Source organism: Lissotriton helveticus, chromosome 7, assembly GCF_964261635.1.
Source record: "Lissotriton helveticus chromosome 7, aLisHel1.1, whole genome shotgun sequence".
In the NCBI taxonomy this organism is placed as follows: domain Eukaryota; kingdom Metazoa; phylum Chordata; class Amphibia; order Caudata; family Salamandridae; genus Lissotriton; species Lissotriton helveticus.
The window spans coordinates 376,861,064-376,887,679 of NC_136068.1; positions in this window are offsets into that span (position 1 = coordinate 376,861,064).

Below are 26,616 nucleotides of genomic sequence, written 5' to 3' on the forward strand. Positions count from 1 at the left end.
GTGACACTTGGGGTACAGTCTTTGCTTCCATTTACACAAAAACGCACGGTGTTCCATCCATTTCGGTAATACCAGATGTGCTAAAACAAATTCAAGATGAATATGGTCCAGAACCCGCTTTAACTCTTGGTATGAAATTGCTAAAAGACTTCAAGCAGGTCTCGGCTATATTATTAGCCAACATAAAAGGTGAAGCAGCAAACGTGGCGATCCGCCAGAGGTTAAAGGAGACAGATATGTTATGTTATGTTATGTTAATAACTTTTATTCGGCGCACAGCTGCCCCAGCGAAGGGGCGTCCTGGCGCCTGATCAGGTACCACAACATAACAGGTCACAGCTAAAAAGAAAAGGATCAGTTAACAGAAGCGAACAGGTGAGTTTTAATAGCGCGTCTGAAAAGGGTTAGGCTATTAAGGGCACGAATGTGTACAGGGAGGGAATTCCATAGATCAACCGCCAGAATGCGAAAAGAGCGTCCTCCCATCCTACTCAGTCTGAACCTAGGCTTAATCGCCAGATGGTGAGATTCAGACCTGAGGGACCGCGTGGGGACATACAAAGAAACAAGGCCCGCAAGGGCAGGAGGGGAGGAAAGCTTCAGAATCTTAAATGTTAGACAGAGAGCCTTAAATTTGATTCTCTGTCTGACCGGAAGCCAATGAAGGGAGGTCAAGACAGTGGAGACAGAACATCGTCTTGGAAGACCCACAATGGCCCGTGCAGCAGCATTCTGCACCATCTGAAGCCTAGAAGCCTCAGCCTGATTCACTCCAAGCAGCAGAGCACTCCCGTAGTCCAGCCGAGAAAGGATAGAGGCCTGAACCACCAGTTGCCGCGTGGGAGGGTCGAAGAATTTAAGGACAGGCCTCAGTCCTCGCAGAATACCAAAGCAGGTAGCTGCTATCTTCTTTGTGTGACTGGTAAAAGAAAGGTGGGAGTCCAGCCAGACCCCCAGATTTTTAACTTCGGCCGCTGGAATAGGGGAGACCCCCAATTCGGGAGGCCACCACTGGTCTCCCCAAAGTTCCGCCTGCTTCCCTAAGATCAGGACCTCGTTTTTTTTAGCATTAAGCTGTAGGCAGTTGCTACGCATCCAATTAGCCACAGCTATAAGTCCTGCCCGGAATCTGGGCGCATTCACCTCAGGGTCCCCGCTGAGTGTCACCGCCAGCTGCGTGTCGTCGGCGTACGATGTCATGGTAAGGCCACATTGCCTGACGACAGCGGCCAGCGGTTTCACATACAGGTTGAACAGTGTAGGACTTAAGGCAGAGCCCTGAGGGACTCCCAGACCCAGAGAATGGAACGAGGACTGGCCAGGTGGAATGGCTACTTTAAAAAACCGGTCCGAGAGGAAAGAGCGGAACCACTGAAGAGCCTTCCCACCAATACCTACTTCCTCCAAACGCCGCATCAAGATGTCATGAGACACCGTGTCGAATGCGGCGCTCAGATCTAACAGTAGGAGCGCCGCAGTCTGCCCCGCATCCAGCACTGACCGCAAATGCTCGGTCATAAAGAGCAAAGCAGTTTCCGTGCTGTGTTGAGAGCGGAACCCATTTTGACTCTCGTCAAGAATGTTATTACGAGAGAGATGGGCAGACAGGATGGAATTCACGTGTGCCTCAGTGACCTTAGCGGTCCACGGCAGGAGGGAGATAGGCCGGTAATTTTCCGGGAGCAAGGGGTCAAGATTGGGTTTCTTCAAAATAGGGCTGACCACAGCTTGCTTCCAGGAGGGAGGAACCACGCCCTCAGAGAGGGAGAGATTAATCAGATCCAGGATGGGCTCGCGACACAGGGGCAGGAGAAGAATAAAAAACTCCGGCTTCAACGGGTCTGAGGGAGAGCCAGATTTAATTTTGAGGCTCAGAGTGTCAAAAACCTCGTTAGACATAGCCGGCAAGGAGGACAGAGTTTCAGAAACCGAGACCTTCACAGCACTAGGAGCATCCCCGTGAACAGATGGTGTGAATCCTCGGTAGATTGCCTGCACCTTCTCCACGAAAAAGGATGCCAAGCTCTCACAGTGCGAGTCCGTGCAGATTTCTAGCGAGGTAGCCCGTTTCCCCATCAGGTCTTTAAGTACCTTAAAGATTAATTTGGAAGGGTTAGGGCTATTGGAGAACTCAGTTGCATAAAAAGCAGCCCGGGTTTGGCAGATAGCTCTGTGGTAGCTCTTGAGCTGGGCAAAGTACAGCGATTTTAACGTAGGATCAAAGGATTTCCTCCAGGCTCTCTCAGCTTGCCGGCAGGTTCTCTTAAGCTCGGCAAGAGTCTCATTGTACCAAGGGCTGCGGGTTTTGGCGTGACATTTAGACCAACGCAGGGGTATAAGAGAGTCGAGGGCAGTAAGGACCCAGTTGCAAAACTGTTCATATCCCTGCTCCACATTCTGCAGTTTGCCTAGGGGCTGTGCCTCCAATATCCTGACAAACTCCTCCAGCTTGAGTTTACGCCAATTGCGCTTTAGGATCTGTTTATCCACAGATTTCAGTTGAGGGTTATCTAAAGGATATGACACTTTAACCAACATATGGTCTGTCCAACCCACCACCATCGGGTCAGATGTTCTAGCCCGGACTAGGGTGGTGAAGAAGGGGTCAAGTATATGTCCTCCTCTATGGGTAGGGGAGGTGACTAGTTGGTTAAATTGCATCGCTTCAAGGTCCGCTAGCAAGGAGCTAATGGGTAGAGATGACGTCAAATCAAGATGTATGTTTAAGTCTCCTACTATGTTAAAGTTGGCACAACTAGGAACCAGCGAGCTAACCACATCCACCAGGGCGGCCTTGAAGGCGGTGTCATTCCCAGGTGGACGACAGATAAGCATGCCACTAAAGGTAAATTGATGGCTTACCTTTACCTTAAAAGAGGCGCTTTCACACATAGGAAGATTCTGAGCCTTCCACTCAGCCGAAAAGCAAGATTTAATCGCCATGGCTATACCACCTCCCCTAGTTGTGCGGTTCAAAGTAAACACCGTATAGGTAGAAGGGAAGGCCAGGTTTATGATAGCAGTGTCAGCGTCCTGTAACCAAGTTTCGGTCAGAAAGATGATGTCAGGAGAGTCCATATCTATCATATCCCGGAGAAATTGATAATGCTTGACCAAAGATCTAACATTCAAGCTCCATATATTAAGTGTTCGCTCAGTACCATCTATATGAGTGCCGCGGGCAGTCCCTTCAACCGGGCGCACCCCAATGGGTGAGGCCAGAGAGAAGCAACCACAAGCACAGTCATAAGGTCCCGAAAGAGGAGGTAAAGGGACATGGTTGCACACTGGAAGATTATCTCTTATAGAGAAGATATCAGCACGATCGTACCTGAGCGTAGCGATGTTACACATAGTGGTACAGTGGCAGGAGGCCAGAGTCCATAGCCCGTACCCGCTACCTCGACGCGGACGAGCGCAGACGGGCAGGACTCTGGCACGACTCCGGCACAGCGCAGGCGTCACCTCTGCGCGTCCCGCTGCGCGGGGGGGACGACTTTAAATATAGCAGACCAACCAGCTGAAATTGCCAGAATCATAGAAAAATCCTATGAGGAACTAGGTAGAGATAGTTTAGGTGGAATACCAGTAAAACCACAACTGACTGAAAGTCCTGAAAAAATATTTTTTAATAATAATTCAACATCACAGAAAAAGAGCTGGGATGGAAACAAACAATCCAATCCTAAAGAAAAGAAATTCCAGTCCAGAGGAAGGTCTCCTAGGCGAAGAGAAAAATCTCCGAACCAAAGACACAGGTCACCCCAGAGTGACCCCTCTGGGAAAAGATATAACCTTAGAAATAGGGATAATATAAAAAAGCCTGATAGATATCAAGACATTGATACACGTCCCTCTCAATCTTTTCAGACTTCCTCGCAGAAATCGGAAAGAAGAGGACGATCAGAACAAAGAGAAGAGCACGCCAAGTCCAAAGACAAGGAACCTGCTCAGCTTAAAAAGAAATTACAATTTCCCAAAAAGAAGGTAGCCAGTATCAAGGTAGTTAACAATGCCGAGAATACTGAGGACACAACTGAAAAACGGAGAATGGGCTCAGACAATGCTAGACAGCGCAGCAGAAGTGAGCATAGCTCGCAAAGTCCTTATGAATCATCTGGAGACAGTGGACACGAATGAATATCAAGTGGAAACTGCAGACACCAGAGTTAGCAAACCTCACAAAATATACGAAATAACATTACGTATAGAGGGGGATAAGACTAGAAAAATAAGGGGACTATTTTGGGATAATCTCTCCAAGGACTATGACATCCTTCTAGCTGAAAAAGACTGGCCACCAGAGTTTGTCAGGGAGTGCCCTCATGGCGAAGAAATAATTATGCCTGCCTTCTCAAATCACATCCCAATTCATAAAAAATATACACTTGCTAGAAAGTGGGCAGTAGCTCTAGCTCCTGCTTTATATAAAAATCACGTAGGATGGGATGAGGACTCTCCTCCTCACAAAATCCAGTTAAAATCACAACCTACTGCACAAAGGCAGTACCCAATTAAGCAAGAAGCTAAAAAACAGGTAAAAGAAATTCTAGATCAGCTAGAATACCAGGGGGTGATTGAAACTTGCACCTCACAAATGAACAACCCTTTGTTTCCGGTCTCCAAACCAGACAATTCATATCGTCTAGTTTTGGATTACCGACACCTTAACTCATGTTGCAAAACTTTTGCAGTGCAAGATTCGCATAGTGCTGCACTAATGAATAACATAGTGCGCAAAAAATACAAAACAACATTAGACATCTCTAATGGATTCTTTTGTCAAAACATAGCACCAGAGAGCAGATATTTGTCTGCGTTCTCAATAAATGGCACTCAAAAACAATTCTGTCGGTTAGCCCAGGGGTACAAGAACAGCCCGGGAGTATTCTCAGCGAGAGTAACAGAATTACTACAAATATATGACGACGAAGCATTATCGTATGTCGACGACATATACTTAACAGATGATGACTTGGAGACTCACTTGAAGAGAGTGAACACCATAATACTTGGGTTCGCAGCAGAGGGTTACAAATTCAACTTTAAAAAATCCAGAATTGCCCATCTGACAGTCCTGTTCCTAGGATATGAATTATCAAGTGAAGGCAAAAGCCTGGCAGACAATTTTCTAGAAAAATGTGCGGTACTCCAAGCACCTAGAACACTAAAAAATCTACAGTCAATTCTAGGCTTCCTAAATTTCGGAAGAACTTACATTGCAAATTACGCAGAAAGGGTCAAACCCCTTTATGATCTAATTAAACCTGATTTTAAAAGAACCAATTGGACTCAAATACATACAGAAATTTTGAGATCCTTACAAACAGATATGCTAATTAAAACAAAATTAGAAACACGTGATAACACACGCAATCTTGTGATCCGAGTCATCCCAGGGAGATGCGGATTCACATACCTGACCTCTAATGAGGGAGAAAAGGTACCAATTGCATTCAAATCACACTTGTACACTAAGGCTGAAATGAAATTTAGCCCAACGGAAAAAATTCTTACTGCAACACAGACAGCTATAGCAAAAGAACGAGCCCTGGCACAAGGTAAACGTATAATAATCGTGACACCAATACCAGCCCTAGAGGCGGTAACAAAGGCAAGCATTCCAAATGCTAAAGCACTCCATCCGAGATGGATACAATGGGCTAATTCTCTTGCTGCAACAGACGTGGCGTACGAATTTGATCCTTACTTAAAAACACAAGAATTTCTCCAATATGAATTTGAATGTCCTCCGCCGACCGAAATTCTGCCTCTAGAACACTACGGCTGTATAATATATACAGACGGATCAGCACAACCCGCAGTGGGGGGTAAGCAAGCTTACAGTGCTGCGTGCGCGATCGTTAAAGGTCGCTGGCACGAAGGAAAATTTAAACCAGCAATCACTAAAACACAATCTTTAGGAGATTGTACAGCTCAGCGAGCTGAACTACTGGCATTCAAGATGGCGCTTGAAAATACCGATCGAGAATTCCCCACACTCATAGTGTGCGATTCGTATTATTGCGTTCAATCTTACAATGAATACTTGCAGATCTGGCTTCAGAATGGTTTCAAGGATGCGAAAGGTGGCACAATCAAGCATAAAATGCTCTGGGAACAAGTAGTTCTTTTACAAAAAGAACTACCAAAGACTCACGTGATACATACACTGAGTCATCAACGTGATGGCGTTCACGTTGCAGGGAATTCATTGGCTGATGAGGCCGCGAAGGCAGCTGTGCAAACGGCTTCCGTAGCTGCCATTACCCGGTCAAAAACAAAAATAGACAGCGAAATATTACAAGCTGTCAGCGCTACAGAAAAGGATTCGATAGAAACACTCCCGAAAGGCTTTCCTGTAAAATACTCATACATAACTGATACAAACAATGTTCCTTTTGCTCAAATCCCTGGAGTGGGGGATAGGGCAATTCCAAACATGGAACATAGGTTAGGACTTATAATAGCGGCACACGAAGGGCTTGCTTCTATACATGCTGGCGTCTCAGCCACAGTATCATTATTAAAACAGAGATACTGGTGGCCACAAATGAGAAGACAAACAAGGAATTATGTTTTAGAATGTGAAATATGTCAAAAAATGAAAGTATCAACGGTGAGACATCCAGCGCAGACACCCCTTCTAATCTCGGATAAACCATTAGCCTGTGTTTACCTAGACCACTGTGGTCCCTTACAAAGGGATGGTAACTATAAATATATCTTGGTTGCAGTGGACTTATGCACGAGATTCATATGGATGTGGCCCCAGCGAACGGCTGACGCCAGAACTGTTATAAAAGATTTGCGAGTCTTTATCGGCACATACGCAATTGGCATGCTGCATTAAGACCACGGTCCTGCTTTTAGCTCTAGAGCTTATAAGGAGGCCATGGTCAGCATGGGCGTGACATTGCGGTACTCTTGTCCATTTCACCCTGAGGGGAACGGAATTGTTGAAAGAAAAAACCGTGACATAAAGCAATCTATAACGGCAAAGGTATTAGGTTCGGGAGCTGGGTGGGTCAAACATCTAATAAGTGTCCAACGTAGTCTAAATAACTTGCCAAGAAATTCTCTGAAGGGATTCAGTCCGTACGAATTATTATTTGGAACTAGGATGTTGATCTCTGATCTTGACAGTCAAACTTCAGTGGTGCAGGAAAAAAGCTTTGATATCAAAGACCGTTTGGCTATTTTGCAGGACTTAAATGAAACAAGAAAAGACCTGAGCAACATAAAGTTGAAACAACAGCCAACAACCACTGAAGAACCACCACCTGTCCCAGCAAGACCTGTCTGGATTCCAAAAGTCGGGGATCTAGTCAGAGAAAAGATCGCGGTATAGAAGGAATTTGGGCCTTCTTACAGAAAAGCAGTCCCTGTCTTGTCTGTCAACGGGACAAGATCAGTTGTACTACCGCCACTTGCTGGTAAAAAGGAGAACCGAGTTGTATCCATCGACCTGGTAAAACCACAATCATGTGGCCGATAACAAATAGTAGGCCAAGTGGACTCCCAATAAGTAGCAGAACACCAAGGTTTGCTACCAGTACAGAGGTCCTAACTAAGAGGCTCATCACATTCGAAACGCCTACAGAAGAACAACAAGGACTATGCAACAATGCAATGGAACTTAGACCTCTGAAAACCCAAATAAAAACATTTAGCAGAGACACACCAATCTACAATGAAGTACCAAGTGAAAATGCAAGAAACATTAATCCTGAAGCAATTGGAACTATTGACAGAACTGCATCCGGCTACTTCATAAACTTCGATGATTCCTCTGAAGGCTTCACTGAATCAAAGACACAGCCATCATCAAAAACCTTTAAAGATAAAGCTAAAGAACTTTTGAAACAACTGAAAGAAACATATCTAATTTCTCCATGGATCGAATTTTGGGTGGGTTTTGGTGCATTTATCCTCATACTTTGGCTCATCATGATACTAACATTGGGACGCTTCATTGAGGGAAAATATGCTAAAATGGACACAGCAAGTCAGAAAATCAACTTGATCCTCAAACCACACACATCTTCACACGTCGAGAAAAGAGAACTTTCTTCAGCCAACTTCACAGCCAATCCTATACCGGGTGGGGTAGCATGGGACAACACAGACTACGAAATGTATGGTCCGGTTGAAATCCTGAAATATCCACACCAAATTAAGATCTCTTTGAGTGACTTTGTAAAACCGAGCTCATTTGCTGATGATTGGGACTTCGAAAGCATTAATAATATGATGTCTGACTTAGTAATGTCTGCTAAATTTACCAAACATGATTATTTGCAGGGTTCTACAAATTATGATAGTATGTACTGTTATAACCACTATGGTAACCATTTTTTACATAGATCTGCACAACCTAGAAACATTTTAAATTATAATCAATGGGAACATTGTGCAACCCCTCCAAAAGGAAGCTCAAGAACCGTTTACGACAAATATTCATACTTTTCAGGTTTTAACATAAGTAATGCTGAAACATTTTATTTCAAATTGTCAAATAAGACAGGGATGAAGACCATGATAACCAACACAAAATTGATATATTCAGATTCCTTCTTTGAACAAATGAATACTTTTGGTTTTGATTATTGGGACAAAAATGTTGAATTGAAAAGTGTTTGGGGCACAAAAGAATAGCAAGTACAGGGTATAGAATCTTTGTTTAGAGCCTGCATGATCCCAGAACAAATTATATTTTTAAATGACACTGTTCAACAAACCACCTGTCTTGGCCTAGCCAAAATCAAAGACTTAAATAAACCGTCTATTCCAAAACCAACAATGAACAGCAATAGTTCTACAGAAGAAGAGATAGACGTAAATTATGTATTAAACAAAAACAGAACACATCCAGATTGGAAACAGTGGTTGATCTGGCCCACAGATACTAATAACTGTCAAAACAGATTCCTGAACAAAACACAGGGGTTCAAAATGACCAGGCCAGACCCTAGATATCCTCAAAGACATCACCCAGGGATAATAACCACCTACAGTGTGGGCAAATTATGCCTTCAATGGCTGCAAACTTCCACACTGGCAGAAATTAAGCAACACCTAACTTTACTTACTGATGGTGCTGACTTGCGTGATTTCACTATGGGACCACGCAAACAGCGTCAAAAGCGTTTCATAGCAGCCTCTGTATATGCAGCATACAATGAGGCCTGGAAGGTTACTCAAATTGAAACAGCAGAGAGAATACGGGAAATTGACCGTATTAATTTGGAAAAATCACTTTCTGTAGTGGACAATGGGTTAATGACTCTGTCCTCCAGAATTTTTTCTTTGGACAGCATTGTGTCTTCAGCAATCGACATATTATCGCAAGACTTACTGTTATTACAACACGGTCAGTCTCAATTGCGTTCTATTGTACAGCTTGGCTGGACGTTACAAAATCTGCGTTCAGGCTATGTGCCTTGGCGTTTAATCAACACAACGTCACTATTCTTTATCTTTAACCTTACTGATAGACAAATCAGTATGGCCCAAAAGGGAGCTGATTATACAATCCTGAGCATTGAGAAACTTGAGAGATTACCAGTGACAATGTCAAAACGACCTGTCAGTGAATGGATAATACATGGAATAATAAATATTCCAATATCAACCTTCAGGTTTCAATACTGCCAAAAATATATACAGGCTGGCATGTACGAAAAATTGGGAAAAGGGTACATAAAAATAACATGGAACCTGCCCTATTCACATGCATGTGTCAGTAATAAAGGACAGAAAGTGTTTCTTAGTGGCAATAATTGTGCAATGTCACTAAGCGGTACACTTCTGTGTAACGGAATTAGTTTGCATGGAGCCTGTGAAGGGAACTCAAATAACCTTTCATGTCATCAGCAAGGCACACCTGCAACAGAGATTGAACCATTCTTTCAAAGACTCTATAATGGGAGTTACATTCTAATTGTAGATCGCAGATGTTGTAGTCTTATGCCCGGGACTCCTTATCTCGTAACTACGACTGCGAAGGTCAAGTGCTGTGGACACTCATTGTTCCCCAGCTCCTTTCCAGACAGGGAGGCAAGGGCATGGCCCAACTTGAAAATTACTTCTATTCGAATAGATACTTTAAGCAGAATGAAAACAGTGCTTCTTCAGACGCCGACAAGGCTCACGTCATCAAAAGAAACGTATGATCTCCAAGTCGCAAGGACGACTGCAGAGATACATTCATTGTTATCGACTAATTCCCCCATACATTTCGCAGAAATCCTGAATGAAATCTTAAATATTTCTGATACCAGCGGTGTCTCAAAAGTATTTAAGACAGTATTTTCGATGGCATTAACACCATTCAAAGCCATACTGGGTATTTTTCCAGATTTCATCCATTCGATTTTTGGCGGACTTCCCCTCATTTTAGGACTGATTGCAGGAATCCTATTCCTAGTCCTTATATTTCGTTATGGCAAACCATGTCACAGACAAAACACCTGCGACAAGGGAAGAAACAATCCTAGCCATTGGATACCGGGACCGGATATCAAGAATCCTGGGACTATCCCGGCTTAGAGACCTGAACATGACTTGGTTTCTATCATTTCGACCCATGTGGCAACGATGTGTTTTACCTGTATTAAGGTGCCTGCTATGCGGAGAAGAATGCGTGTTAGACACCTGTCTGACGCTACAATCGGATGCGCCATTGGATGCAGAAACATTGTTGAGTCCAATCAAGGCTCACGCTTTGTGCTGCCCTCAAAGGCTACCAATCCTGATGACGGCATTCGTGGAAGCTTCACCACTACGATTAAGGGGTAGTGAAGTACAGGATGAAAGCAGCATCGATCGGGTACGACCTTCTGTCAGCAATCCAAATCAGAATGTCAATGGAGACAATCATGCGCACGAATGCATGGTTACACCTATTTCCGAGTTAGTGGAACTCTCCCAGGAAGCTGTTGACAACTTTTTCGAAAGCCTAAATGATATGATGTTCTCACCAGAACAGAAATAGAGACTTTTGAACAAACTCGTACACGGCGTTCCCTGAATTTGGCCTTCAACTTTAATAATAAAGTCACATGAACAATTTTCGCTCCAGTTCACGGACAGCAATTTTTTCAGCAGCCGCAAAATATTTTTGCATATTTTTCGGGTCACTATCTTCTGCTTAAAGTAAGAACTATTCTTAGAGAACTAAGATTTCTTAATTTAGATAGCTTATAGACATTAGCTGCCCGCTGGCGTGTTCTTAGTTATTATTATTCTGTGATGAAATGGTCTCGAACCTTTTTTCAGTATTAAGAGCCATTTCATGTGTAAATTTTCATATACCGAATAGCAATAATGTATACAAATGCGTGCTTACTTTAGCATTATTCTACAGCTTGAGTGCATACTATACATATAACTGCATTTTTTTCGTATATTTGATAATTTCAAAATGCATTTATGTATTTTGGGGTGGTAAGGTATACACAATACTCTACAGTATGTTGTACTATGCATAGATTAGTAAATATGACCATAGTTAGCGTGGAGTGGGTGTGATGTATTCCTATAGGTTCTGTATCGATCCCCCTATTCCTGACCCTATTCTGGTTAGCAAACTAACAAGTTAACTAGCAGTCATCCCATGAGGCAGAAAACCCCCATGATGCAGGAACCGTTATCTGATAAAGCCACACTACGGCACAGGAACGTGTTATCTGATTAGGTCATAACGCTTGCCATCTAATTAGACAAGCGATATTCCTCCAGCCCCTGATAAGGCATACGGAGTTCTCATAACAAATCAAACCTATGACAGACCTGGGAAAAACCCTGCGGCCATTGTTTTGATTTCACCGAGAACTTCAGCAAAAGAATGTGCTAACGACCTGGTCGTATGACATCCTTATTGACGTATCTATGTCCATCCTTACGTCAATCTCGGCACCTTAAAGGTATAAATATTACCGATATTGCCTTATGCAAACACACGCGGTGGTGACGAGGACGGAGCAGCCAGACTTGCCGAAGCCCAGAGCAGAGCAGACCCCGCTGGCGCAGCCCCGCCTTCTTGACGCGCTGAAATCGAGCAGCTGCCTATTTCTCCTGCCGAGAAATCCAGCTCCGGCGTTTCCGGGTAGCCCTCGCAGGCAGCCTGGAATATCGAGACCAGAGACGAGAGATACCATCACTCATTCATCCTAACTTCCAGGTACAGAACTGAATAACCCCTCGCAGAGAATTCTTTAGTCAGTCACTTGGCAAAAACAAACTTAACTTAAACTGTAACTTTCTATTCCCGCCCACGTATTAGGCTTAGGTCAGGTACACGGGGTAGGCGTATTTAGAAACACCAGTTGAGTACGTTTAGTCAAATGTATATGTGTATGTAATATATTTTATTCATTTTAAACCTTCATATGGCTTAGAAACCATATCAATGTTTTTACAGTATTATTTTATACTTCTGCTTTTAATGTATGCACTTTACTTAACTATAAGTATTGCAATAATATCGATCCATTTCTCTTGTACGAGAAAAGAGACTGATCAATAAATAACATCTTTTATTGAACACGCCCGTCTCTTCCTTTTCTCTACAATCTGATGAGACTAAGAATGCACGTACTGACTGAGTAAAATAAATTGCCTTTTGTTCACACGACTCTCGAGATACACTCTTGATTAGGGGAGAGCAAAGTTGTCATGTTCTATGGTTGTCAGAAACTAAATCCCTTCTTGTCTAATCAGGGAAGTTAATTCCTTCCTGAACATTCGAGAAAGTTTCTAGTGAACTCTGAGCTAGCTGGCAAACCCAAAACTTTAAGTCTAATATCGACAGTAGTAGACCTAGTTAACGTCTGGTCTAGGCCTATACTATTGAAGGTATTATTCCAATGCGCAGAGCCTATTGGGATAATAGGAACTACACTACAGAGTCACTGGGACACAGTAATTTCTTAGCGAGATTGCTTCCTTTTTCATCTATCGCAGCTTGTTCCTTTTCTTTTGTTCTTCTCCTCCTTTTCTTTTTGTTGTTACATTACAAAATATCATACTGTTTATCTATGCCAATGCTATATTTCAGCATGTACATGTTCCAAATGTCTCTTGGAGTATGATGCTGGCAAAAAAAAGCAGGGTCTAAAGACTCTGTGCCTTATTATGACCCACCGCAGCCACGGTGATGGTGCGGGCACCTATGCACCGGCGGTCTGCTGCATCCCCGCAAACCATATTATGAGTTTTTTCACTGTCACACTTTTCATGGTGATGCGACCTGGGCAGGGCATGAACTTGACAGTCCAGGCCCTCCTGGAACTTCTTTTGATTCTCTCATTGCAGCACCTCTTTCAAAGGCACCGCCGTGAGACCGTCAAAGAACTGCCCGCCAGAGACTTTAAAAGTTGTACTCTGTCGGACGTTTTTTTAATGGCTTCGGCAGTCTCTGAGTGGGGCAGTGGCATGGTGACTCGCTCCAAGCCCGCCAAAGTCATAATAAGGCCCTCTGCCTGTAGTAGGGTTCAGAAGGGCTGCACCACAAACTAAGAGGCAGTGCATTCCAAAGTCTGGGAGCCAGATATGACAAAGGCATCCCACCTCTTCTTCCTTTGTAAATGCGGGGAACTTGGAGCAGTTTCAGCTTATTCGATCATAAGGATCTGGTTTGCGAATAGGGCTTTAGTCTTGACCTGAGATAAAGAGGACCTTTGAGAGTAAAGGCTCTGAAAGCAAAAATGAGAGCCTTAAATTGAATCCTCTTGATGACAGGGAGCCAAGGAAACTGCTGGAGGTGATAAGAGACTCACCAATGCAGGGGAACTTTGAAGATGAGGCGAGCAGCGGCACTTTGGATAGTTTGGAGCTGTTGAATTAGGGAAGCGGGCAGGCCTAAATTCAGGCTATTGGCATCATTCAATTTGAACGTAATCAACACATAGACAATGACTTGATTTGAGGTTCAAAAGTGAGATTGGAATCAAATTTTATCCCCACGTTCCTCATTACTGGAGCCAGGGGGAGAAGTACACCTAAATCTGATGGCCACCAAATGTTAGCCCTTGGAGAAGAGATGGTGCCAAAAAATATGATCTCAGTTTTTTCAGAAATAAGTTTCAGGCAGCTTCCATTCATCCATTCCACAACAGCCTTCAAGCAGGGCGTGAGAGAGAACAACGTTGCTGGCACATTTTCATGAAAGACAAAGAGAAGCTGGGTGTCATTCGCATAGGAGACCTCCCGCACCCTCAAAGACTACGCAAATTTAGCCAGAGGATCCATGTAGATATTAACTCCAAAATGTTAGCAATTGTGGGGAGAAGAGAAATTGGCTGAATTTGGTTAAGACTTTAGGGTCGGCAGATTGGTTTGTTTAATAGAGGAAGCAATAACACTTGTTTCCAATTGTTAGGAAAAACTGCGGATTCAAAACAAGTATTCATGAGTTTATTAAAAGCGGGGTGGATCACAGCAGTGGCAAGACTTAAAATTGATGGGAAGCAAGGATCCAAAATGGAACCAGATTAGTAGAGTGCAAGTTCAGCCGCTGAGTCAATGAGGGAGATAGGGTCAAACCTTGTGAGAATAGGGCCGGGTTGAGCAGGAGCTAGATCCACCGTCCCAGGAAGTACTTGCATAGTGAATTACTTGCAGTTGATCTGGGTCTTATTAAAGAAGAACTTTGACATAGCTACACCGAAGAGGAGGGAACATTTTCTTTGGCAGTGGGTGAGAGGAAGGTATTGACAATTTTGAAGAGCTCACAAGGCTTGTTAGCTGCCTCCAAAATTGAGGAGGCAATGAATGATTTTTAGCTTTCCGTATGATGGTGTGGTTCAATTAATCAATCAATCATTTGTAAAGCGCACTACATGCCCGCGAGGGTCTCAAGGCGCTGGTGGGGCACTACTGATCGAACAGCCAGGTCTTGAGTATCTTCCTGAAGGTCTGCAGGTCTTGGGTCTGTCCTAGGCTCAGTGGGAGGGTGTTCCATGTCTTGGCGGCGAGGTGGGAGAAGGATCTCCCACCAGTGGTTGTTCTTCGGATGCGCGGAACGGCGGCTAGTGAGAGGTCGGCGGAGCGTAGCTGGCAGTTGGGGATGTAGAAGGAGAGCGGTCTGTTGAGGTAGGCTGGGCCGGTCTTGTGGAGTGCCTTGTGTGTGGGTGAGGAGCTTGAAGGATGTCCTCTTGTTGCTTTTCAACGTGGCTTGGTATATTGCTTTAGCTTTCTTGGTAAGCCAGCCTCCATCCCCGCTCTAGTCTTTTACAATGGGATTTTTCTGCCTTAAGAGAATCAGAAAACCACGGTGCAGACGGTTTAGATCTGTTAGACTTAAGGGCTTTGTGTGGCCCGCTATTATCAAGATAATCGGTCAGCCAGTTATTAAGGCTGGTAATGTAAACTTCCAGATCACTGCTACCTTTAACAAGCATTTGCAATGCAATAGCTCTCGCATTAGGAAAGTGGGAGCTATTGGCATTGCAAATGCTGAATTGAATTGGGTATGTGTTGGTTTTGGAAAATGGTGTATTAATTTTATTGTTAAATATAATGGTAACTGTTTTAATGTTTGGAAATGTGCCACGTATAGTATTTGTAATGTAATATGTGTTGTGTTGAGAGTGAGTGAGTTTGGGAGTGAGAGTGCGTGGGAGAGTAATTTAGAGATTGTGAGTGAATTAGACAGTGGGAGAGTGTGTTATTGAGAGTGTGGGAGAGTTGGAGTGTGGGAGAGTTGGAGTGTGGGAGGGTGTTGGGGTTGTGAGAGGGTGTTGGAGTGTGGGGGGGTTTTGGAGGGAATTGGGGTGTAGGGGGGGAGTTGGGGTGTGGGGTGGATTTGGGGTGGATTTGGGGTGTGGGGTGGATGTGGGGTTGATTTTGAGTGTGGGGTGGATTTGGGGTGTTTTTGGGGTGTGTGTTGGTTTTGTTGTGGATTTGGGGTGTGGGGTGGATTTGAGGTGTGGGGGTGTATTTGGGGTGGGGGTGTATTTGGGGTTGATTTGGGGTGAAAATCGACGTGGTTTTTTTTGTGGAGCCTATACAGTTGTCCACAAACAGTAAGCAAAATGTCCAAAAAGCAATGTAATTATTTTGCGTATATTGTGTTGGCCACAAACAGTAAGTGAGCAGTGCCTGTGTGTTTGCGCATTGCCTAGTGTGTGAGCAGCCTGTGTGTATGAGAGCAGCGTGTGTGTGTGAAAGTAACTTGTGTGTGTGAGAGCAGTGTGTGTCAATGCAACGGGGCTCATGCTATCGACCGTAGAAGGATGAAAAAGGAATGGGCGTGGCATATTTTAAGTTTGAAAGTGCAGAACGCGTGCTGGGTAAACTGACATTTTTTGTTTGAGACACAGGGGTGCGTGTGAGCAGTGCCTGTGTGTGTGAGCAGTGTCTGTGTGTGTGAGCAGTGTCTGTGTGTGCGAGCAGTGTCTGTGTGTACGAACAGTGCCTGTGTGTGCGAACAGTGCCTGTGTGTGAACAGTGCCTGTGTGTGATCATTGCCTGTGTGTGTGAGCAGCCTTTGTGTGTGAGCAGCCTGTTTGTATGAGAGCATTGTGTGTGTGTGACAGTAACTTGTGTGTGTGAGAGCAGTGTGTGTCAATGCAACAGGGCTCATGTTATCGGCCTCAGAAGGATCAAAAGTGTATGTGTCTTCCATATTTGAAGGTTGAAAGCGCAGAATGCGTGCTGGCTAAAATGAAAACGTTTGTTTTCAAAGTGGGCGCGTGCCTGTGTGTACGCATTGCCTGTGTGTGTGAGCAGCCTGTGTGTATGAGAGCAGCATATGTGTGAGAAAGTAACTTGTGTGTGTGTGAGAGCAGTGTGTGTCAATGCAACGGGCGCATGCTATCGACCTTAGAAGGATGAAAAGGGAATGTGTCTGGCATATTTTAAGTTTGAAAGCGCAGAATGCGTGCTGGGCAAAATGTTAATATCTGTTTGAGACACAGGGGTGCGTGTGAGCAGTGCCAGTGTGTGCGCACAGTGCCGGTGTGTGTATGCAGTGCCTGTGTGTGTGAACAGTGCCTGTGTGTGTGCATTGCCTGTGTGTGTGAGCAGCCTGTGTGTATGAGAGCATTGTGTGTGTGTGAAAGTAACTTGTGTGTGTGAGAGCAGTGTGTGTCAATGCAACGGGGCTCATGTTATCGACCTTAGAAGGATGAAAAGTGTATATGTCTTCCATATTTGAAGGTTGAAAGCGCAGAATGGGTGCTGGCTAAAATGAAAAGGTTTGTTTTCAAAGTGGGCGCGGTGTGACAGATACAGCATGTGTAGTACATTGTTTTCTAAAAGTATATATTGCAATGTCTTTCCAAATGTTCACAAGTTGTTCCCAGCTGCAAAGGAGAGATAGGCGAGAGGTATGTGTTGCTTATGCAATAGCTACGACGAGGCCTAAAAACCTCAGCGAGATTGCACGACAGAGAGGGGCTGTGAAGGACGGAGAGGCGACAGGCAGAGGCCACACGCGGCGGACATCAAAGGAAGGGTGGGAGGAGGAAAAACGCATTAGCGAGTGAGAAAAGCCAGAAACAGTGTATGAGAGCATTGTGTGTGTGTGACAGTAACTTGTGTGTGTGAGGGCAGTGTGTGTCAATGCAACGGGGCTCATGTTATCGACCTCAGAAGGATCAAAAGTGTATGTGTCTTCCATATTTGAAGGTTGAAAGCGCAGAATGCGTGCTGGCTCAAATGAAAAGGTTTGTTTTCAAAGTGGGTGCAGTGCCTGTGTGTACGCATTGCATGTGTGTGTAAGCAGCCTGTGTGTATGAGAGCAGCATATGTGTGAGAAAGTAACTTGAGTGTGTGAGAGCAGTGTGTGTCAATGCAACGGGGCGCATGCTATCGACCTTAGAAGTATGAAAAGGGAATGCGTCTGGCATATTTTAGGATTGAAAGCGCAGAATGGGCACTGGGCAAAATGTTAATATCTGTTTGAGACACAGGGGTGCGTGTGAGCAGTGCCTGTGCGTGCGTGCTGTGCCGGTGTGTGTGAACAGTGCCTGTGTGTGTGAACAGTGCCTGTGTGTGCACATTGCCTGTGTGTGTGAGCAACCTGTGTGTATGAGAGCAGCGTGTGTGTGTGTGAAAGTAACTTGTATGTGTGAGAGCAGTGTGTGTCAATGCAACGGGGCTCATGTTATCGACCTCATAAGGATGAAAAGTGTATGTGTCTTCCATATTTGAAGGTTGAAAGCGCAGAATGGGTGCTGGCTGAAATGAAAAGGTTTGTTTTCAAAGCGGGCGCGGTGTGACAGATACAGCATGTGTAGTCCATTGTTTTCTAAAAGTATATATTGCAATGTCTTTCCAAATGTTCACGAGTTGTTCCCAGCTGCAAAGGAGAGATAGGTGAGAGGCATGTGTTGCTTACGTAATAGCTAGGACGAGGCCTTTACAAAAGCTCTCGTGTTAGACGAGGACGGGCGTCTGGGTGCCATGACTAAAAAAAATTAAAAGCGGCCGGGAAATGCTCTCGGCATTGCGGGGGCGAGGGGCGCATTCATTTGCAGTGTGAAGCAGGGGGCGGGGGAGCGGATCCCTTTGAAGTGAAGCTCTCGGCATTGCTGTGGCGGGTCTGATGCAATGATGCGAGGCAGGCGGCTCGGGGAGCAAATTGCAAGCGCGTGCACGGGCACATGCACTTGGCGCAATCCGCCTGGTTTAGCTTTCCTGGATCCAACTCTATACTCTCGACATCTGCAGTGCGCACGCGCATTGGCAGAGGTCGAGACCTAAAAAGGGGTAGATTGTAGCGATCAACAAGAAGGGCTTCAATAATTTTATGCCATGTTCTGGAAGTTTGCCTGGCCAGTCCCAGCCCCTGGCATGGTGCAGGGGTAAGAAAATGTACAGGAACCTGGAAATGGTCTGACCGAGTGAGTTTAAGTGCAGGACCAACCCTAACTGTATAAGGGTTAGAAAGAATCAGATCAAGTGTGTAGCCTGCTTTGTGATTAGGCTCCGTTACAAGTTGTTCCAAATTAACGCCTTCAGGTGAGGTCAGAAATTGCTGTGCCAGTCTGTTATTCTGGTTATCAACATGTAATGTAAAAGTCCCAAAGAACCACAAAATTGGCATGCAAAGGTGACATGACTCAGAGCATCAGAAAGTAAATGTAAGGAGTCAGCTGTAGCATGGGAGAGTGATAGATAAGAGCTCCAGATAGAGTACATAACAAAAAAGTTATTTTCCTTTTTTTATGTAATAAACTATTTATATTTTTATACACATTACCATAGGGAGATCTCCACCCCAGTGGTAAAGTATAAGAAAAATTAAAAACGTTTATTAAATTTGGAAGAAAAAAAAGATATATTTTTCATGTAAAATATTAATGTAAATATGTTAGCTATTTATTGTAAATGCAGTACAAATTCAATATTCAGGTAATTTAAATATATAATAAATGTAATTAAAAAATATTTAGCTTGAAGTAAAAAGTATATTGTTTTATTACGTATTATTAAATATTAAAAGTGATTTATAAAAAATGTTAATAGTAGCTTAGTTATATTTCAATGTAACTTAATGTTACACTAATCTTAAAATATTAAGTGTTATTAAAATACTTCACATTAAATATTGTGCTTTTTGAACATTAAATTAACTGTATTTATATTTTTAAATGGTTTAAACAATTGTATTTAACATTATTCACTATGAGCTTTTATTTTAAGTCCCTCCCTCCACTGATTTCTATAGGAGGGTGTTCCACTTCCAGTGGTTGGCCCTGTGTGGTGCTGGGCTTGCTCCAGCACTGAGATGGAGTATATGTACTCCTATTTTGGTCACTTTGGCTGCTGTAACTTTAGAAATACAGTTTCTGAATCGCAATGGGCTTACTTCTTTGTGGGTGGGTCTGTCTTTCCCTTAACCCCTATTACTCCTCCCTAAACCCGACCAGTATTGTTTTAAGTATTCCCCATTTTTCAATCCCATTCTTGGTCCCTCTCACATTTACTACTAAGGGCCCGATTACGATGTCGTTCGGAAGGGCTCCGAAAGGGATTCGGTATTGCAGAATCCGATTTGGAACCCTTGTTTCTGAACAAATAATACACATTTCCCAGTGACCGATCACGATACCCAGAAATCATTCGGACAGACCAAATTGGTTCCGAAAGGCATTCGGACAGCCCGAGTCTTTCGGAGCCGAATCGTACAGCTTTATGGACACAGTTTCCAGACAAGTGATTACGATGACCGATTCAGACAGCTGTTCCTATTCGGTCTGCCCGACATGAAACGGCTATCGGAATCTGTCTTTGGGGGGGCCGTTGTGGGCCCCCCTTCACCTGGAGGCATTCAATTGGGGCCCGTGAGGGGACCCCTCTTCCCAACCATGCACAATGTTGCAGGCACCATGGAGTACCCACAACAGGGTGCAAGGTTTTCCCCAACCACCCCTTTTTCAGTGGAAGCCTGTGCTGTCTTTCAGAAAAGATTCTGAGACCGATTCATCCGGATCAGTTTCTGAACATCATAATCGGCTCCTTAGCAGTAAACATATAGGTGTGTGGTACTTTAGTGGCACTACTGTAGTATTGCTAAACATACTACAAAATGCAGTTTATTAATAGGGCCCTGCATGTTTTTATCCTGGAAAATACCATTGTGTACAGAAAACCTCTGACAGAGGTAAACCCCTAGAGAAAAAAATGATCTTACAGTACAGTGAAAATTATTTCAAAACTTTGCAAAAGCAAGGGCGAGCAAGGAAACTTGGCAAACTTAGCAAAGGGTGAAAATTAGGAACTTGGCAAAACTGTGCAGTAAAAAAAAGGTATTTAACTGCTTTGGAAAGCTTTGCTGAAGTAACAGCGCCGGAGCTCCATTAAATAAACAAAACTGGTTGGAGTCTGCTGCTGACCTTGTTACCACTGTCTCTGCTACAAAGTTCTACAAACAGATACACATAATTACAAGCATCCACACATGCACCCCTCCTACACATGTACACAAACGTACACACATAAATGATACTGCCAAAGGAACATAGAAATACACATAAAGGCCTGAATGTACACACAAAAATACATGAAAGCACACCGTAAGTATGCATGCAAAAACACTCACTAACGCACCCACACACCCTCATGCATATGCAGATGTACATACACTCACACAAGCATCCATAGGAGCTCAAGCTCAGTCAAGCTTACTCTAACATTCATGTAATCACATGCAGCTTTACATACACAAAGGCTGGAAAATGCACACATAAAGGGTTCACGAAACTGTGCTTGAAACCAAAGACACAGTTTCAGATTATTGCAATAATTCTAAGGAAGTGAAGGAAACACAACTGCTTTTGGTAACACAACGACCAAGGGATTGTAGATTGCGAAGGCAAGATAACAGACTGAGAAATAGAAAGTGTACACTCACGACGTTTGCATTAAAATGCAAATTCACCACTGTCAGGAGAACCATTTGTGATGTTTCAAATACTTTATTGAGAACTTTAATTAACCCGCAGACACAAAATGAGCTCTCCGGATAAATGTTATGTTCCTGTTTGTTAACGATTAGATTGTATTAGAAAATTATATATCAGCACATAAATCAATGCCAAAAAGTTAATGAGCTAAAGGGAAGCTATGAAGGAAAATTATAAGAAGCACTATTTTCAAGAGGAAGTTCTTCCACTTTCAAAGACCAGAAGTAATATAAAGTTGAACAGAGAGTCATATTTATGAGGTTTAATTTAAAATAATTATTATTCTAGTGTTTCAAGTTAGTGGCCAATTGGTCATGTCTAAACACTGTTTTCAACTGAACCTGTGCCAGAAATAAAGAGCTGGCACTATTCCTTTGTGGATTTGAGTGTTACAATGTGCATTTACTGGAACAAAATTCCTTTTACAGTCCTTCAGTGGACCATAAATGATTACATCAGTTGGACTGCTCTATTTCCTGCCTTCTGGGGGTAAATAATCGTATGTGAAAAGATAATTATACACTTTTCACACGGCAGCCGAAACTATGCCGTATGAAGAGTTGACAAAGATGCCTTTGCTGCCACTCTGCACTTCTTTCTTGTCTGGGGATCTTTAGGCCAGTCAAGTAGCCAACGGTTAGGTTTCCATCTTTATAAATTTGATTATACCATTTTATCCGTCAAGACGAAAAGTGCAAAACCTGTGAAAAATGAGACCAACTTTTCCTCCTTCCAAAACGCTATTTTTTCAACACTCGCCTCAGACCCCGTGGGGGTGTGTTAATTTGCCGTAGTACAGGTAGTTGAGTCAAGGGAAGCTATTTAACGAAAACACTGGTCTGAGTAAACACTGGCGTTTTAGGATTACTTTAAGTGCAGCTAAACAAGAAGCATGTGTATTTATTTAAGGGAATGTTACAAGGGAGACTTCCATTCCCATGCTGCAAAAGAAGGCTTCTCTGGTTTCATGTTCCCTAAAGCACATGAAACGTTTTTATTTGAGCATGGCCTTTCCATCCTCACCGTATTTATGCTGGGTATGGTCTCAAATAATGCTCATCACACAGTCTGCCCCCGCAGGTAATGTGCACTGGTTTATAAAACGGGAATTTGGAGCCTAGAGTGTATTCCAGTACACGCTTGATGTACAGATGCAAGAAGCTAATCATAATTTAAGCCAATTGACAGGAGTATCCTGGGAGATTCTGTTAACATCAAATTATTCCCTAAAGGGTAGTAGTATTTGGTAAACTCGTTTCTTGCTGATAAGTTCTTTGACAAATATAATAGAATCCTTGTATTCTCCGACTGAATCAAACCTGCAATACACCTAGAGCCCTTAGAATTCTTTACACATTACATTTTTATATAAATATGATCGTCATGTTCTCATATTGCAATTGATGTAGAGCAAAATCCAATTTTCGTTGTAGGGGTGCATTATAAACACTCGTGTAGACTGCATCTGCGTATAATCTTTTGTTGTGCTACCCCAAGTATTAGGATCTTGTAATGTAATAACAGGTAGGTAGGTAGGTCACTACCCCTCTGCACAGCACCGCCTGTGTGTCCCTGCCCCAGCTGCCGCTGCTGAGGAAGCTCGAGGCCCTCCACCACCCACAGGCTACCACCTGCGCCTCATCCCTGGTGTCCAGTGGTAGGCCGTAGGTTTGTTCATTTTCAGCTTTATTGTTTTATTGTATTGCATGTATTTCATTGTTGTGTCTGTGACTGCTGTTGTTCTGTCTTCCCCTGCTGCCTGTTTGTGGTCTGTTCCCGTTTTGCTCCCTCTGTTCTTCTCGCTGCCCCATGTCTCACAGCCCGGTTTTTCCTTCTGAAACCCCTCGCTGCCCCCGTGTCTCTGCCCGGTTTTTCCTTCTCTACCCCTCGCTGCCCCCGTGTCTCTGCCTGGTTTTTCCTTCTGTACCCCTCGCTGCCCCTCTGTCTCTCAGCCCAGTTTTCCCTTCTGTTCCCCTCGCTGCCCCCGTGCCTCTCTGTCCGTTTTTGCCTTCTGTTTCTCAGCTGCTCCTGTATTCTTGTGCTCTTGTTTCCTTCTGTGCCACTCGTTTTTTCCCTGTATTTCTGTGCTCTTTTTGCCTTCTGTGACACTCGCTTTTCCCCTATATTTCTGTGCCGTCTTGCCTTCTGTGACACTCGTTTTCCCTCGTTTTTTGTGCCCCTTTTGCCATCTGTTCCTTTCTGGACCGTGCCCAGCGCCAGAACACCTGGCCCCCCCACCAGCCACGACGACCGCCACCACTACGACGCCTGCACTCTGCACGCTCTCAACGCCGGAAGGACCGACACCTGCTTCAAGGCCGCCTTGAAACGCACACACTGTCCCTTCACCTGCCGGAACTGCAGCTACAAAAGTCAACAGCGTGTCCCATCTGGAAGACGTCCCCTAATCACAGCTCTTTCACCCCAAAGGGGTATCCAATTAATCATAAATTCCAATTAATCAGTGTTGGTTGGTTCACATTCGTTTCTTTTTTCTTTTTTCTTATATTCAAGAATTACTTCATTCCTTTAAATATATTTCAATTTCAAATCCAAACGAATTCTGTTCAATAACATCCTTATAGCATATCCATTCAATGCATTTCGGCTGCTAATAAGCCTTCATCAGGGATATATGTCTACAATCAAAAGAGTAAAATACATGAGGTGACAGAAACTATTCGTCCAACATTTTCGGAAAAAGAAAATAGTGAATAGGCCAAAGCCCCCAGAAGTAGATTACAAGCTAGACCAAACCTAAATAAACGAAATCACCCGTGACATATTTAAAAAAATGGTAAATGAATTCATAGAAATCGAACATATTCCTATACTATAAATGCCAGTTAGGTAACGTAAAATTAAATGATAACTTAGAGTGTCATCAACTTCAAGCAATTCAGTTACGCGCTCATCATCTACCCAAGTGGTAACTTAAAGAGGTCAATTACGCGCTGTAGCTATACAAATATGAAAAGATGTAAAACGGTTAAAGTGGCGTGCACAGTTTAAATAGGAACAAAATGTTCCTACAATCCTAGCGTTATATTAAAGAACGTAAACTTATATAAGTAAGAAGCGATGAGTATCCGCTCGATAAACTGCTCGCGTTTGAAGTTAGTCGGCGTTTCTGTTCCCGATAATATGTTGCCCATAAACATGAAAAGAGGACTAACATTCTAACCAAGAGTATGGGTGCCATTTTAGAACGGAGTTTAAAGACGTTCACAAAATAGGTAAAAGTTCAAAATAACAACAAATATTTCATAAAATAAATCAACCAATCATCGTAATCATAAAAAAAGAAAGGGTAAAACATTAGAATGATCTGGTCATGGTCAACCAATGGCATGGATGGCAAGTACATTGTCAATAAAGTTAATTGAAAGTTCTGATTCTATAGGTAACAACTAAATTCAACTCTATCATTCATCCCATTGGGCTTTAAAGTGTCGAATTTATAAATCTAAAAGTTTTCACGTTTCAAAAGTAGTTTATTATTATCAACTCCTTCTCGTTTTGAAACTGACTACAAAATTAAAAACCTCAACTGACTGATATTATGTGCAGCTTCCTGAAAGTGGATAGCAACTGTAGATTTTGTGGATTTGTTGCGAATATTGGATTTGTGCTCGTTTAAGCGAACCTTCATTATACGCTCTGTTTTACCCACATATCCTTGACCACACTGCAGCTACACCAGCCTCAGAGCCAACGAACCACCCGCCAAGAAAGACCCCAGCCACCTCCGATGCATACTACTCCGCAGGCAAACACGCCGTCGAGCTCTGGGACCTGCTCGACACAAAGTCCCCTGACAGAGACCTGGTTGAACGACTCCTCCGCACCCGACATCCCAGACGGCTACAAGATCACCCACCGAGACCGCACCAACGGAGTCAGAGGAGGAATCGCCATCGTCCACAAGAACAGCATCAGGGTCTCGACCAGCACCGACGAAGGGCTCAGCACTGCCGAACACATGCACTTCCAGATCCACACAAACCCGAACTCCACCCTCAGAGGCACCCTCGTCTGCCGACCCCCCGGACCCTGTCCCCAGTTCAGCGACTCCATCGCCGACTTCATCAGCACGCACACCCTGACCTCCACCGACTACATCCTCCTCGGAGACCTGAACTTTCACCCTGAGAACAACAACGACAACAACTCCACAACCCTGATCGATAACCTCGCCAACCTCGGACTGAAGCAACTCGTTACAACGCCCACCCACTCCGCCGGCAACACGCTCGACCCCGTCTTCTCCTCAAGCCCGCATGTCTCCGTCAGCCACACCACCAAACTCCTCTGGACTGACCACCACTGCATCCACTTCACCTTCCAGAAGCCCACCACACACCACGGCAACCAACAGATCCCCCGCCGCTGATGGAGCAAAATCATCGAAGACCAACTACATGCAAACCTCGCTCTCAGCCCACCCACCGAACCTTCCAACACCGATGAGGCTGCCCACAGGCGATCGAGGACTGCACCAACACCCTTGCCCCGCTGAAGAAACCCCCCACAGAGACACCAGCAAGAGGGCCAGCTGGTTCACCCCAGAACTCCTTGCCTCTAAGCAAGCCTGCCGGAAACTCGAGAAGGAATGGCACAGTTAACAAACTCTGGACAACCACGCAGCACACAACACCTCCGCAACCACCAACACCTCATCAGGGCGGCCAAGAGGACCTCCTTCAAAGACCGCCTCGAAAACAATGCACACAATAGCAAGGAGCTCTTTAATATCGTGAAGGAACTCTCTAACCCCAGCTCCAACACCAATGACCTCCTGCTGTCGCAAGCCCTGTGCGACTCCCTCGCCACCTTCTTCCACCGCAAGATAGCAGACATCCACGACAGCGTCAACACCCAGGCAGCCCAACAGACAAGTGCACAACAGACCCTCCGCACACCATCGGCCATGACGCCCTGCTTGCCTGGGCCAGCGTGAGCGTCGATGACACCATCAAGACCATGAGCACAATCCACTCCGGCTCTCCGTCAGACCCATTCCCGCACCACGTCTTCAACAAAGCAAGCAGCTCCATCGCACCCCACCTGCACAACATCTTCAATCTCTCCCTCGAGACCGCAACCTTCCCAGAGAGCTGGAAACACGCTGAGATCAACGCCCTACTCAAAAAACCTGATGCAGACCCAAGAGACCTCAAGAATTTCTGGCCCATCTCTC